The sequence below is a fragment of the Macrotis lagotis genome, chromosome 4 (genome assembly GCF_037893015.1).
Source record: "Macrotis lagotis isolate mMagLag1 chromosome 4, bilby.v1.9.chrom.fasta, whole genome shotgun sequence".
Taxonomy (NCBI): Eukaryota; Metazoa; Chordata; class Mammalia; order Peramelemorphia; family Peramelidae; genus Macrotis; species Macrotis lagotis.
Genome location: NC_133661.1, coordinates 12,701,565 through 12,715,916, shown reverse-complemented (window position 1 = coordinate 12,715,916; position 14,352 = coordinate 12,701,565). Strand labels below are relative to the sequence as shown.

General features: G+C 45.5%; 1 protein-coding gene across 8 annotated transcripts in view; it reads right to left on the bottom strand.

Annotated features, from left to right (window-relative positions):
• SGMS1 (sphingomyelin synthase 1) overlaps positions 1-14,352 on the bottom strand; it is a 232,173-nt gene that overhangs the window by 72,249 nt on the left and 145,572 nt on the right. Inside the window, exon 1 of one of the 8 annotated variants that reach the window (XM_074232266.1) lies at positions 5,712-12,912. The exons of the other annotated variants lie outside the window; for them this stretch is intronic. The gene's annotated coding sequence lies outside the window, so the exon portion shown is untranslated. Of the gene's footprint in view, positions 1-5,711; positions 12,913-14,352 lie in introns of those variants that run through there. 8 annotated transcript variants of the gene reach the window in all.

Below are 14,352 nucleotides of genomic sequence, written 5' to 3'. Positions count from 1 at the left end.
GACTATGGAATGTGGCAAATAATAAATATCAGACTTTTTTGATCCAAGGGTCAGAACGTTAACTAGCGTCTAGAAGGGACTGTTTCCATTCTTTGTACTTAGTGGAGGGTCTTGAGATCAAATTCTGTCACAGTGTGAACCTGGGCAAGCCTCTTAAGCTCTGTGTGTCTCAGTTTCCTCAACTGCAAAATGGGGACAATCATAGCCCAAGGTTGTTGAGAGGACTAAATGAGATCATTGTGAAGGGCTTAGAGAGTTATATAAATGCGAGCGCTCACTTTTATCATCATAGATATTGTCATCAGCTACTACAGGACATGTCGCATGTTTTTAACGTAATAACTCCAGTTTAAATGTAATAGTTGACAAACAAATAGGGGTTTATATTATTATGACATTTGAGCCTCCCATTAGCCCTGCCAGGTAAATGCCACCAGGATCCCTATGTCCATTTTCCAGACAGAGCTCTCAGTCTCTGAGAAGGAAAGTGATTTACCCAGAGTCACACAGTTCTTAAAGTATCAGTGATGGAATTTGAACCCAAGTCTTCCTGACTCTCTCGACTCAGTAAAAGTTAAGGACAGGGGCAGCTAGGTGGCCCTGGAGTCAGGAATACCTGAGTTCAAATCCAGACTCAGATACTTATTACCTAGCTGTGTGGCCTTGGGCAAGTCACTTCACCCTGATTGCCTCACATCCAGGGCCGTCTCTAGTCATCCTGATTCACACCTGGCCACCAGACCCAGATGGTCCTGGAAGAGAAAGTGAGGCTGGTGACTTAGGCCAGCCCCCCTCACTCCAATCCAATTCCTGTGTTTGTCATGGCAGCGCCTCCCTGAGGTCATGGTCTTCTTTGAAATGAAGGACAAACATTATTATTGTTACTATTATTATTCATCATACCACCTGCCTCAGTGACCGTATGGGGCAAAGTCAGAATCTTTGCTATATAGTCCTTTTATGCCCCAGAGATAAATTCCAAAGTCAACATTTGCTTAGATCTTCAAGGAGGTCCAAGTTGGAAAGATGGACCCTTTCTTCCAACTTGTCTTTACAGACATCTCACTCTAGTCAAACTGGTTCTGCCAACCTGCCCTGGCCCACTCTTCATCTTCCCACCTCCAGGTAAGTGATCACATTAAGCCAACCACCCAGAATGCCCAATCCTTCATCTCCACCCAGTCACACCATTCTAGATCCATGGGTGCCCTCTTCACCTTAACCTTTCCTAATGCCCTTGCCCTGAAGGGCTCTATTCTGCCCCTTCAGAGGCTCAAATAGATACGTTCTCTGGAGATTCTTATAGTCATTGATCTGGAAATAAAAAAGGGCCCCCGAAGAATCTCTTCCAACCAGAGACAGTCACTGACCTACCCTAGACCATACAAGTACTTGGGATGTCAGATCTTGAGCTGCCGGCCAGGCCTCCAGGACGTTCCTGCTGCCACCTTGACCCTGAAGTGAACGACCTTCTTTTTGTGGTTGCTGATTAGCTTCCTACTTTGGCACATTTTCTATCTCAGCCACTTTGGCCAGTTGACATCAATCCTCCCTTCCTGGGGAAGCACTCAGAACACAGGATGTGACCCATCAGCTTCTGCCTGCTTCAGGTCCCTGTGGACTCGGAGAAGGAGTCTGGAGGAATCTTCCAGACACTAAGTTTACTGAATGATTGTTGGAGTGTCCAAGATGACTTATTGTCAACTCCTACAAAAATCTGGGGGACAGAAGCTTAGGAGAACTCCAAGAGAAGCCCTGCACGCAACCCTGGACAGTGGGGGTGCGCATCAGAAAGCAGTGTTATGGCTACTAGTCATGCTACCAGCCTCTAAGGTTACCAGAATCTTGGAGTTCAAAGAGACCTTGGAGGTGGGAGGAAGCGGGAGGGGAAGAAAGAAGGAGGGAAGAAAGAAGGAAGGGAAGGAAGGAAGGAAGGAAGGAAGGAAGGAAGGAAGGAAGGAAGGAAGGAAGGAAGGAAGGAAGGAAGGAAGGAAGGAAGGAAGGAAGGGAAAAGAAGGAAGGAAAGGAAGGAAGGAAGGAAGGAAGAAGAAAGAAAGAAAGAAAGAAAAAGAAAGAAAGAAAGAAAGAAAGAAAGAAAGAAAGAAAGAAAGAAAGAAAGAAAGAAAGAAAGAAAGAAAGAAAGAAAGAAAGACTTGGCTAGCAAAAGGGAAAAAACCAAAGTATGTGACTTGAGAGTTTCTTGATGGCTTGTTTCTTTTAAATGAGAATGATGGGGTGACAGATTAGTAAAGTAAGAATTAATAAGTCTCCCTCCTAACTGGCACCCTGGTCTGCTCTGCCCATGCCAACGTGAGTCACTAACAGGTTTTCCCCTGAAAAGCAGAACCCAACACGTCCTCAGGGCACTGCGCACTCAGCTTCCCCAGGCCCTCAGATCAGGGCCACTTCCCTGGAATGGATGACATATTCTGACAGTGTCACTTTCACTATTCAAAATGAAGACAAAATACTAGGAAAATGACCCCAAATGATCCAAAACATCCCGGGGGGGGGGGGGGGGGGGGGGGCTCTGCCTCAGTGACCAGAGCCATAAGCACTCTTAACCTGTTTCTCAGGAGCCATCATCAGGTCCAGGAGCAAGAACAACTGGTCTTCAGGTGGCACTTGAAGATTCACAAAGCATTTAACTGACTCAGTCAAAGGCGGAACCTCAGCAGAGGTGAAGCTGCCCAGTCCTCAGTAGTCCACTCCTGCCCTCTTGAAGATTTCTTATGGACACTCTCTCTAGCCCCCCGGCCTTGGCACGGGCTGTCCCAGAGACCTGATGCACACTCCCTCCTGCCTTCTAGTTCCTAGAATCCCAAACTCCTGCACAGCTCAGTTCAGGGACCCCTCCCCTCTTACAGGAGACCTTCCTTCATTACCACATCCGCCTCTCCCCCACCAGACCAAGTAAAATGGGGCTGCATTTCAGAGCAGAAAGGGTCAGTGTGGCCTAAAGTCCAGAGAGCTGGGGCCAACACAAGGACAGAAGTGTTTGGGGGACCCTGGACAAGACCACCACCCTAAATGTTTGGGTGGGGAGAGAAATGGAAAGCTTTATTTTTGTTCTTTTAAAAACACACAGATATATATACATATGTATAGACAAACATATCTACACACGCTTGTGGGGGCACATTCTGGCTTTAGGGACAGACATTTCTGGACACAGTCAATGATTCCATATTTCTTACAAGATTTTGTCTCTCCCCACAACTCTCCTGATGGGGAGAGGGGGAGAGAGGGAAAAGACAGAAAACAGACAGGTAAGGTAGTTGAATCAAAAAAAGTAAAATGAATGACATTTAAAAACTTTAAAAAAAAGGAGGGAGATCACAGGTTTAGGCTTGTCCCTATGAGAAAGAGAGACTGGAAGAAAGGAAAGTGGAGGTGGGGGGGGAGACAGGGAGGGGAGGGGAGGGGAGAGGGGAAAAGACAGAGACACAGAGAGAGAGAGAGAGAGAGACAGACAGACAGAGAGAGAGAGAGAGAGATGAGAGAGAGACAGAGAGAGGGGGGGAGAGAGAGACAGAGAGAGAGAAAGACAGAGAGACTCAGAGAGACAGAGACAGAGAGATAGAGAGACAGAGAGAGAGAGAGAGACAGAGAAACAGAGAGAGAGAGAGAGAGAGAGAGAGAGAGAGAGAGAGAAAGATTAACTATACTCAGCAGAGGAGATACTAAAAAGAAGCCAGACAATTCAGGACCTTAAGATGTTTCTATTCTAATGAGAGCAGCCAACCCCTAAAGGAGTGTAGGAGAGGGGTGCAAGAGACGCTCTGTCCCGGCCTGGAAGTGGAGGCCTGGGCTGGGCCAGCTGGGTCAGGGCTCAGCCCAAGGGCAGCTCATGGATCATGCCTCTACTGGGAGGAAGGGCGCCTCCCTCCTATCCCATATCTGTCTACACAGGCACATCCATCCTGTTTCCAGGGATATAACCTCCTTGAGGACAAGGGACTGCTTCAATTTTGCTTTGTTTCCCACACCCAACCTGGTGCCTCAACACATTGAAGCAACTGATGGACTCATGTCCACTCATTTTTGACTTCTGTCTCACCATCACTCCCAGATACCCACGGGGTTTGATCCATTCCAACCTGGTCTCCTATCTCACTCTCCAGAACCAATTTCTCTCTCACTTTGGAAATTCTACCCCCCGCCAGGTCAGGAGGGCCTATCCATGGTCCATGGTCATCTTTTCACACAGTTAGGCTATATCAAGCCTCCAAGGGAGCGAGCAGCGCTAGAAGATCTCCATCATAGCACTACTGAAAATCCCAAGGCCTGGGGTGGCTAGGTGGCACAGTGGATAGAGCACCAACCCTGGAGTCAGGAGGACCTAAGTTCAAATTTGCCTGCAGACACTTAACAATTACCTAGCTGTGAGACCTTGGACAAGTCATTAAACCCCACTGCCTTGCAAACTGCCCCCCCAAAAAAAGAGGGAACACAACATAAATACAGAGAGGGAGAATGGGATGGGGGTAAGAAAAAAGAAAATGAATGCAATACAATGCAATGCAATGCAATGCAATGCAATGCAATGCAATGCAATGCAATGCAATGCAATGAAATGAAATGAAATGAAATGAAATGAAATAAAATAAAATAAAATAAAATAAAATAAAATAAAATAAAATAAAATAAAATAAAATAAAATAAAATACTCTGACAACTGAAGCAGGTTGAAATCACTTTCAAGGCCTTGGTCAAAAGCTGGTCCAGAATTGCCCAACAAGCTCATAGAAATTTCCTTGAGGTGCATTTGTAAGTAGCCCTAGTGGTGGCAAATGGTGCCAACTCCACACCCAGGCGGCCTGCCTAAGGCTTAGGATGGCAGGATCAGAGACTGAGAGCAGGAGGTATGTCTATGATCCAACTCACTCATTTTACAGACAAGGAGATAGAGAATGAGACAGCTGTGACTTGGCCAAGGTCACCCAAGGAGTGACAGCTAGCACTGGCTTCCATTGCAAATGGCCACAAGGCCCATGGAAATCAGATTCTGGCTGGCTCCCACCAACTCTGGATGTCTCTCTGCCCAGGGAGGATGCATTCAAGACTAGAAGTTCTCCAGGCCCCCATCTGATGGGTAAATAATTCTCAGTACATGCTACAGCTCAGACGTATTGCCACAGAAGAGGCTTCCATGAGTTCTATGGATAGATGGTTCCAGGAGGGACGATTTCCCAGGATCCCACTGGGAGGCAAGCTGTTTGGAAGCGGGCTAAATCCTTCTTACTCTGAGATTCCAGGAAACATTTGGTAAAGTAGAATCATTGACTTTCCAAGTGAAAAGGAGACTCAACCCACATTTAAGCCAAGTCTCACATTCAAAAGATTCCCCACCCTCACGCACACCCACTAGGTGCTGCCCCAACCTCTGCTACAGCCCCCACAGAGGCAGAGCTCACTGGTCTCAAGGGAGTTTGTTCAACCTGGGGTTAACTCTGGGAAAAACTGTTTCCTTCCATGGAGCTCAAATTCATACCTCAGCGATTCGGACCCATTCCCCCCGGTTCTGAAGCCAGGCAGAACAAGGCAGATACCCTTCCAGAGAAGAGCCTTGCCAGTAATGGAACATAGCTATCAAGTGAAAGCCCCTCAGCTCCTTCCACCAAGCCTCATCCATTCTGAAGGAAATGTTAATATACTAAGAAATTTATATATCCACATAAATATACAGAAAGATTCTAAAAATCACTGACTTCTTTTTAGACTTCAGAACAGGGGTGGGCCTTCCTCTACTCCTCTTCAGTCATTTTCATTATGGAAACTCAGTTTGCCACATCTGCACCCACAGCAAGGGCAGGACCCAAAGACCTTCTTAAGCAAGGTTTGAAAGTTAGGGGGGCATTTGGGGGAGCGGAACCTCGAGTCCAGGGCAAAGTCAAGCACCAACTCTCCCTTCATCCCTCACTCCAAGATTACGCCTCCCACTCCACATTGCCATGGGAACCCTGAAACAGTAGAGGGAACCCTTGTGAGATTCTTTGTTCCAAAAGGGCCCATGAGGCCACAGAGCTGGACCCTCAAGGAACGAGGAGGTTCCCTTACTAGAAGCCCCAAACATGCTCTGAAGACAAGGCACATGGACCCGACTTCCCATCTTGGCTCTGACATTTGCTGACTATGGGATCTAGAGAGAAGTCACTTGATTCGTCTCCCCAGGCTTCTCTCAGATTCCAAGGTGTAATGGGAAGATGGCTGGATTCAAAGTCAGATGCTGCTTATTTCCCAAGATCTCAATGTCTTCATCTATCAAATGAGGAGGCTGGGCTAGGAGATCCCAACCAGCTCAAGAAAGGGGACCTTGGAAGAGTCCTAATGGCCTGGGGAGTTGACACCCCACCAGAAGATTCCCAGGATCACAGAATTCCCTCTTTTGGAGTCTTCAAATGGAGGCTTGGTTATGGGTTGAACGAGACCTGCCACCGAGATCCCATCCATCTAATTCTGTGATTCATTGACCGAATCTGAGACTTGGAAAGAACCAAGCAAGTGCACTTTGCCCTGCCCCCAGCTTCCATCCAGTCCTTTTCCTTAACATAAATGGAAGTTTGTTCCCATGGGATTTCCCCATTACATTGAACTCTGCCCTCAACAGAAGTCCAATCCCCACCCCCAGTTATATGAGACCAATAATGAGCCACAGTGATCATGACCTCCTAAGTCTTCTCCAACACAAACTAAAGATCCCCCACTCCAACTAGCCCTCAAATGGTACGGTCTCATTGCACTCTAATGACCTCACAGCAAGGTGCTGATCATGAGAATGACAGCCAGCATTCACCTCTATTACCTCTATTAACTCATTTCATTCTCATAGCTACCCACTGAGGTCGGCAGCACTATTTCTATCCCATTTTACAGATGAAGAACCCGAAGTTGGGAGAGGTTTTAAGCGATTTGTCTCAGGTCCCACAGACAGGATGAGATCCCCAAATCTAGTCTCTGATCCTCTGCACTCCCTTGCTGACTGACTAGTCAGCTGAGAACATAACTCGGATTTCTACCGCATCTTGGATTTAACAAATCCTAGTTTCCCAACAGTCCTGAGGGTTGAAGAACAAATAGAATTCCATTTTTGCAGAGGAAGAAAAGGAAAGAACTTTCTTTTCTTTCGCTGCATCTTCAGAGCCTTGGCAGACACTCACAAAAGGCCTGTTGGTTGGGTGAATTCTGCAAAATTATGACCTTATGACCTTAATGATCCATCCTGATAACCCTCAATACAATACTTATATTAATATGGCACCAGAGTAGGTTTTCTTATAAATGTCTCATTTTGCATTCCCAGTGCCTGCCCATAACAGGCTCTTAATGAATTCTTACTGATTGTGTCAGAGCTGGAGTCATTTGGCCAAGGTCCTGTGGCTAAGAAGTGCTAGGGCTGGAGCTTGTCCCCAAATCCCAGGATGGAAGATTGAGACCTGGAAAGGAAAAGCCAAGGAAGCTGGCTCCAGACAGAAGGTTCTTGCTAAGGTCACACCAGGAGCAAGTGGCAGAGAAAGGATTTGAACTCAGGCCCTCAGACTCTAACACCAGTGTTTGAGTCTTACACTCAGATGCTATCCTCAAGTAGATGAGTTTAGTCTTGCCCATACTCCATAGCCCTTTCAATCAATCTCCCCTGCCTTCTCCATCACACGCCCTGAATTTCTGGGAGAGCCTCTTCGGGTTTTGGTCAACCTTCCCAGCTCCCCACCAAATTTTCCTGTCTCATTTCTTATATCTTCTAACAGAAAAACTTCCAAAAGAAACTTTTTCCAACAGAACAGAAGGGTATGATTTCAGAGTTTCCCCCTTTCGCCTCTATTTCAAATTCTTTTTTCTAATTTTCTTCCATTCTAATTCACTCTTTCATTCTTTCCACCAAGGCCTAAGTGACCCCTTATCTGGAGATTAGAACATGGAATCTAGAGTTGGGAAGACCTGCATTCAAATGCAACCTCAGGGGGGGCTACGTGGTGCAGTGGATAGAGCACCGGCCCTGGAGTCAGGAGTTCCTGGGTTCAAATCCGGTCTCAGACATTTAATAATTACCTAGCTGTGTGGTCTTGGGCAAGCCACTTTACCCCACTGCCTTGCAAGAAAAAAAAACCCCAACAAATGCAACCTCAAACACTTCCTAGATGGATCCCTGGCAAGTCACTTAACCTGTGTTTGCTTCAGTTTCTTCAACTGTGAAAGGGGAATATTACTTCCATCTCCCTTTCAAGGTTATTGTGAAGATTTATAGAGCAGTTAACACAATATCTTATTCACAGTGCATCATCTAGAAGTCAAAAAATCATAGATGGAGAGACCACAGATCTAGAGTTGTAAGAGACCACAGAGCCCAATCCCCTCATTTTACAAATAAGAAAACTAAGATTGGGGGGGGGGGGGCATAGAGATATAAGTGATGTGCCCAGGGTCGCACAGTTAGAAGGAACCTCATGGGGTGGCTAGTGGATAGAGCATCAGCCCTGGAGTCAGGAGGACCTGAGTTCAAATCCGGACTCAGATACTTAATTATTACCTAGTCATGTGGCCTTGGGCAAGTCACTTAACCCCAATGCTTTGCAAAAAAAAAAAAAACCTAAGAAAAAAAAGAAGGAACCTCAGCATCCAGGTAGACCAAGGCAAACCCCAAAGGTTGACAGATTAATCTAACTCATCCCCATTGCTCTCAGGCCCAACAAGAGAAATTCTTAAGATTTCAAAGGGTTTGTTTGTTTTAGAGAAGACTAGATAAAAGTCAGGGAACTCCTTTAAGAGATCTTTTTAAGAGTATTCATGGGCGTATGGACAAACAAGCTCTACCAACTTTCCACAATGACTATGAAGGCTTCACCAGAGTCAACACAGACCAGCGCCAGCGATGGGTCAGTTTGATGGTGTTCTGTGTGGCGAACCTTGCTGCCAAAACTGGAGGCACGTCCGGCCTTGCTTTTCACTCAGTCAATAATCTTTCTATTTGTTCGGGGAACATCCTTGTGAAGTCATTTGTTCAGGTGGTTTGTTGGCGAAGTGTCTTTTGTACTAAATAACAAAATACTGAAATACAGTTCTTAAAACCCCAACTCACTTCAGAACAGAAGGGTCCAGTAAGAAGGTTCTATCTTTAGGGCTGGAAAGAATTCAGATTTGATCTAATCCAACTCCAACATTTTACAAAAGAGACTGAGGCCCAGGAAACCATGAATTGCCCAAGTTTGCATAGCCAGATGGTACCATGGATTCATCTGGGGCCTTGGGGAGACAAAAAGACCTGAATTCAAATCCTCCCTCAGACACTTGGCTGGGTGACCCCGGGTGAGTGTTAACCTCTCTCTGCCCAAGTTTTCTCATCTGTAAAATGGACAGCATTAGCTTTCCCATGATTGCTGCGAGATATTTGCCAAGCAAATTCTTCAAAGATACAAACTTTAAATCACTATGTAAATACTCGTTATTATCACCATTCTTACTCAGATGGTAAATGGCAGGCCTTGGGATACTGAGCCAGGTCCTCTGTCCCCAAATCTGGGGCTCCAGTCCTGTGCTACAAGGCCCTATTTGACCAACTGTAAATGATATGGAGAATGGGGATGGGAAAAGTAACAGAAACCAGGCTCCTAGGTGACTTAGGCTTTGAGATGTCCAGGTAAAAGGCTGCCACAACCAGGAGCAGTAGGTGCCACAGTTGCTCAATAATCTTCAGTAGCCCCCCATTGCTCCCAGGGTCAAACTCAAACTCCTCCTGAACCTGGGCCCTGAGACTCTCCCCAAGCAGGGTCTCAGTCACTTTTCACAGGATTTTAGACGTAGAGAATGCAGCCCATGGACTCAGATCCTTCTCTGTGGCTTGCCCAAAGCCGCAGAGCTGGTAAGGGCCCTTCAGCCAGCTTTTCCACAGCATGACTGAACCAGGATCCCCACTAGAATGGCTCTCATACAATGTGTCATCTCTTGCCTCCAAACTTTTGAATCACCTGTCCCTCGTGCTAGGGCTTCCTCATGAAGGCCTCATAAAATCCACTGGCTTCTACTTCTACAAACTGATGAAGAATAAAACAAACAGGGCTAGAAAAGCAAAGAAAGTAATGGAAGAATAACAAACATCAAAGATTGAGTCTTCGTAACGTCCAAGCTGGACCCAGAGGAGGACATCCTTTCACCCCCCGCCCATCTTGGCAAAGATGGGGCACTGTAGGTATGGATCGGGCAATGTAGCTGGGTAGAGCAGACTCCTCAAGAATAGCTACCAGAAGAGAAAAGGGAATACTTTCTGGCGATATTTTTGTTTCTGTTAGTTGGTCATTTCAGTCATCTCTGACTCTTCATGACCCCACTTGGGCTTTTCTTGGCAAAACTCTTTGAGTCTGCCATTGTCTACTCCAAGTCATTTTATAGATGAGGAAACTGAGGCAAACAGGGTTAAGTGACTTGCCCCGGGTTGCACAGCAATTAAGTGTCTGAGGCCAGATTTGAACTCAATGAGTCTCCCTAACTCTAGGCCTTCTGACAGTACGACTTAGGTAAATAGGTTTTTTTCTTCTTATTTTTTAACTTAAATACAAAAATAAGGGGGAAAAACCACTGCCACGTGCTAAGCAAACAGAAAAGAGGATTCATAATATAAAGCAAAAATTTCCATTTTAAGAAAGTCTATATAATAAATAATGTGTTTGAAATTATCCACCTTTTCTTTGTTTCTGCAATTTTTTTGGGGGGGGGGATTTTTGCAGTGAGCAGATAGGAGATGTTTTTTGTTAAAGAACCTCAAAATGTGCTAGAAAAACCTCAATAATAGGAAATTCCCTACCTGTGGGCCATTTAAACCTAGTGACAATCCCATGACCTGTCAGTCTGAGGCATGATTTCATAGGACAGATCGGTAGCATCTATCTAGCATAAAGATAGCACTTTAACATTAGCAAAATAATTTACATTTATCATTTCAATTGCTCCACCTGGGAGGTAGGAGCTACTATTATCCCATTTTACAGATGGAAAAAACTGAGTCAAAGGTCAGATGAGCCTGTCCAGAGTCACGGAGCTAGAAAGTATTTGAGGTGAAGTGGTTTGACCACCTTATAAATGTCTGTCCACAACGTCAACTTCATACTGGCTTCCTGGTAGAGCTGACTCAAGAAGTCCTGGAGAAGGCGAAAGGCCACAAAGGGCCCCAACTGTCTGCTCTGCAAATTTGTTTTATTTTATTCATGAGAGGAAGTGTTCGAGGTGTGGCTCTTCTCAGTAAGACACACTTGGACCTCCAATGGGCAGCCAAAGGCCTAGTGCCCTCTGATGCATGAAACCCTAGGAAACAAGGCTCTCCCCAAGTGCTACCTCAATAGGAACTGGCAGCCTGGGCACTGAGCAGCTTTAATGCCATCTCCTGGCTGCCAATGAGGTTAAATTAAACAAGGAGGCAATTTCAGGGGAGAAAGAAAGCCATCTGAAGACACCAGTTCTCTCCAAGAAAGAAATCTCAATCTGCTGTTGATCTCTACCACTGACAACCAGAACTGAAGGTCAGGTGCTGTTTAAAGAACTAGAATATGGGGTGGCTAGGTGGCAAAGTGGATAAAGCACCCGCCCTGGAGTCAGGAGTACCTGGGTTCGGATCTGGTCTCAGATACTTAATAATGACCTAGCTGTGTGGCCTTGGGCAAGCCACTTAACCCCGTTTGCCTTGCAAAAAAAAAAAAAACCTAAAAAAAAAAAATTAGAATATGGAGGGAAGAAAATGATAACCCTACTTCTGGTCACGGGTACCATGATGGACTGGAAATTTAATTGTTATAAGCTCACTATGTGGGCAATCTAAATGAGTGTCTCCAATTTATCCTGTTTCAAACCACTGGCAGGGTGTCCCCTTCATTGGACTGGGAGCCCCTTGGGGCAGGAACCAGGTTTTTGCCTTATCACATAGTAGTGCCTGTTTACTGGAGGGGCAGCTGGGTGGCACGGTGGGTAGAGTACTGGCTTTGGAGTCAGGAGGACAGGAGTTTGAATCCAGCCTCAGACACTTGACTCTCACTAGTTGTGGGAGACCTTGGGCAAGTCGCTTCACCCTGATTCCTCACACCCAGGGTCATCTCCAGTGATCTTGGTTCATATCTGGTCCCTGGACCCAAATGGCTCTAGAGAAGAAAGGGAGGTAGGTGACTTAGCACAGTGCCCCTCACTCAAATCCAATTCACAGGATTGGCTTGGTATCACCTCCCTGATGTCATGGTCTTCTTCAAAAATGAAGGACATTATTATTATAAATGTTTATTGACTGGGTGAATATTTATGAATTTAAAAGTTAAAATAGATTCCAATTTAAGACATTTTTATTTTACATAATTTTAACTACTTCCCAAGTTTACCTGTTTCTAGGTTGCAGACCCCCCAGGGCAGATATCATTACTTCATTTCAAAACACAAAGTTTTTGTCTTAAAAGCCAGCACTCAGAGGGTAATTTAAAATGAATTCTTGAACTCCAATTCTGAATTCAGCTCCTTTGGAATTCAAAGGTTGGAGCAATTAAATCTTTTTTTGTTTGTTTGGGGCATTTTTATTTTGGGTTTGGGGTTTTTTGTGAGGCAATGGGATTAAGTGACTAAGAGTCACACAGCTTGTAAGTATTACATGTCTGAGGCCAGATTTGATTTCAGGATCTCCTGACTCCAGGACCGGGGCTCCATCTACTGTACCACCCAGCTGCACTCAAATCTTAGTCCATTAAATATTAAATCATGAGACTCTCCCAAGGACAACAACCCAAGGAGGCAGCGGATGACACCAAGAAGCTCATTCATCCAGGTGTCCATCTCACCCACCCCAGTTTGGCAGCACCCAGTCTTTGAACTCTAAAGGGCTTATGCCAGACTTCAAAAGCCTGGCCAGTGACTCGGCTTCTTACTTCCTACCATCAGATAAGACCCAAAGTGGGTCTGGTTCTTTTCTTGCTGGGGGGGGGGGGGGGGGGGCAAAAGTCAAACAGTCCCCTACAATCAATTCACCCATCCACATTCTTAAAGTGCCAATTAGAGGCCAGGTCCCATGCTAAACCCTGGGGATGCAAATAAAGATAAAAGATATTCCCTGCCCTCAAGGAGCTTCCAGTCAACATTCAAACAATTATATACAAAGTAAGCTATAGTCAGGATAAATAAGAAATAATTAAGGGGGGGTGAGAGTGAGAATGAAGAAGGTGGGGATTTAAGGAAGTCAGAGAGTAAGATGGGGCAGAGAAGGGAGAGCATTCCAAGAATGGGGGACAGCCAGAGGAGACGGCAGAGCCAGAATGTCCCTGGAGCTAAAAGAGGGACAGCATTGCAGGAGATCGGATCAGATTAGAAGGAAGGTATGAGAGGAGGGAAGGCAGGAGAAGCTTGCAGAAGTAGGGGTCCAACAGAAGGAAGGTATCTCTGAGCCTGAATCCCGAAGGAAACCAGCTATTCCTGGTTTCAATGGAAGAAAGTAATCACTTGGCAGAGACTTCCTCTAGGTTCAGAGGAAGCCTTAATATAAATGTTTGCGGTCCACAACTTAAAGTCCACACCGATGTAAAGAAAAATCAGAGCCCCAAGAGCTGCTAAATGAAAACCCTTCTCAGATTCCTTTCCATTCTCAGAGTATCTAAGGAAATTACAGTCCCTGGGCTTGGTTGGGTTTTTTTTTTTCTGAGGGTTTTTAACCTTCCTTGTATGAAACAATCTGTTTATATAGGAAAGGGTGACTAAAAAGAATATCAAAAGATTAACCAATACCAAACAAGGAAGCCAGGTGTGTTCCATTCATTCTTTGGAAATTTAAGGCTGGAAGGGACCTTTGGGAATCATCTAGTATCTCACCCAACTCCAGGCAGAAAAAGCTTCTAACCCTTTGGGTCTAATAGGAAATTCACTCAAGAAAAGACATTACTTTTTTAAGAGGCAGTTCTGTGGACAAGGCCTACCAGAGTCAAGGATAAATTCAGATATTTTTGAAGCTGTAAGAAGCAGGGCAAGTGATTTAACCTGTCTGCCTCAGTTTCCTCATCTGTAAAATGGAGATAACAGCACCTACCTCGAAGGATTACTGTGGCCATCCAATGATAAAAAAAAAATACTGTTTCCTGAAGGTTATATAAATGCTAGCTGTTATTAGTACCTGCCAAGTACAGGGGGGAAAAGCCAAAGTCTTCCCTTCTTCCTGCAGTATTTTCCTTGGTGACACGATCCATTCCCAAGTTGCCGCTATCAGCTACAATGATGACTGTTTTATCCAGGCCCGAGACCTTTCCCTAACCTCCCAAAGCACATCTCCACTGGGTGGGCCACAGGCATCTCAGAGTCAACGTTTCCCAGGCGGAACTCATGTCTCCCTCCCGGTTTTCCAGCTGT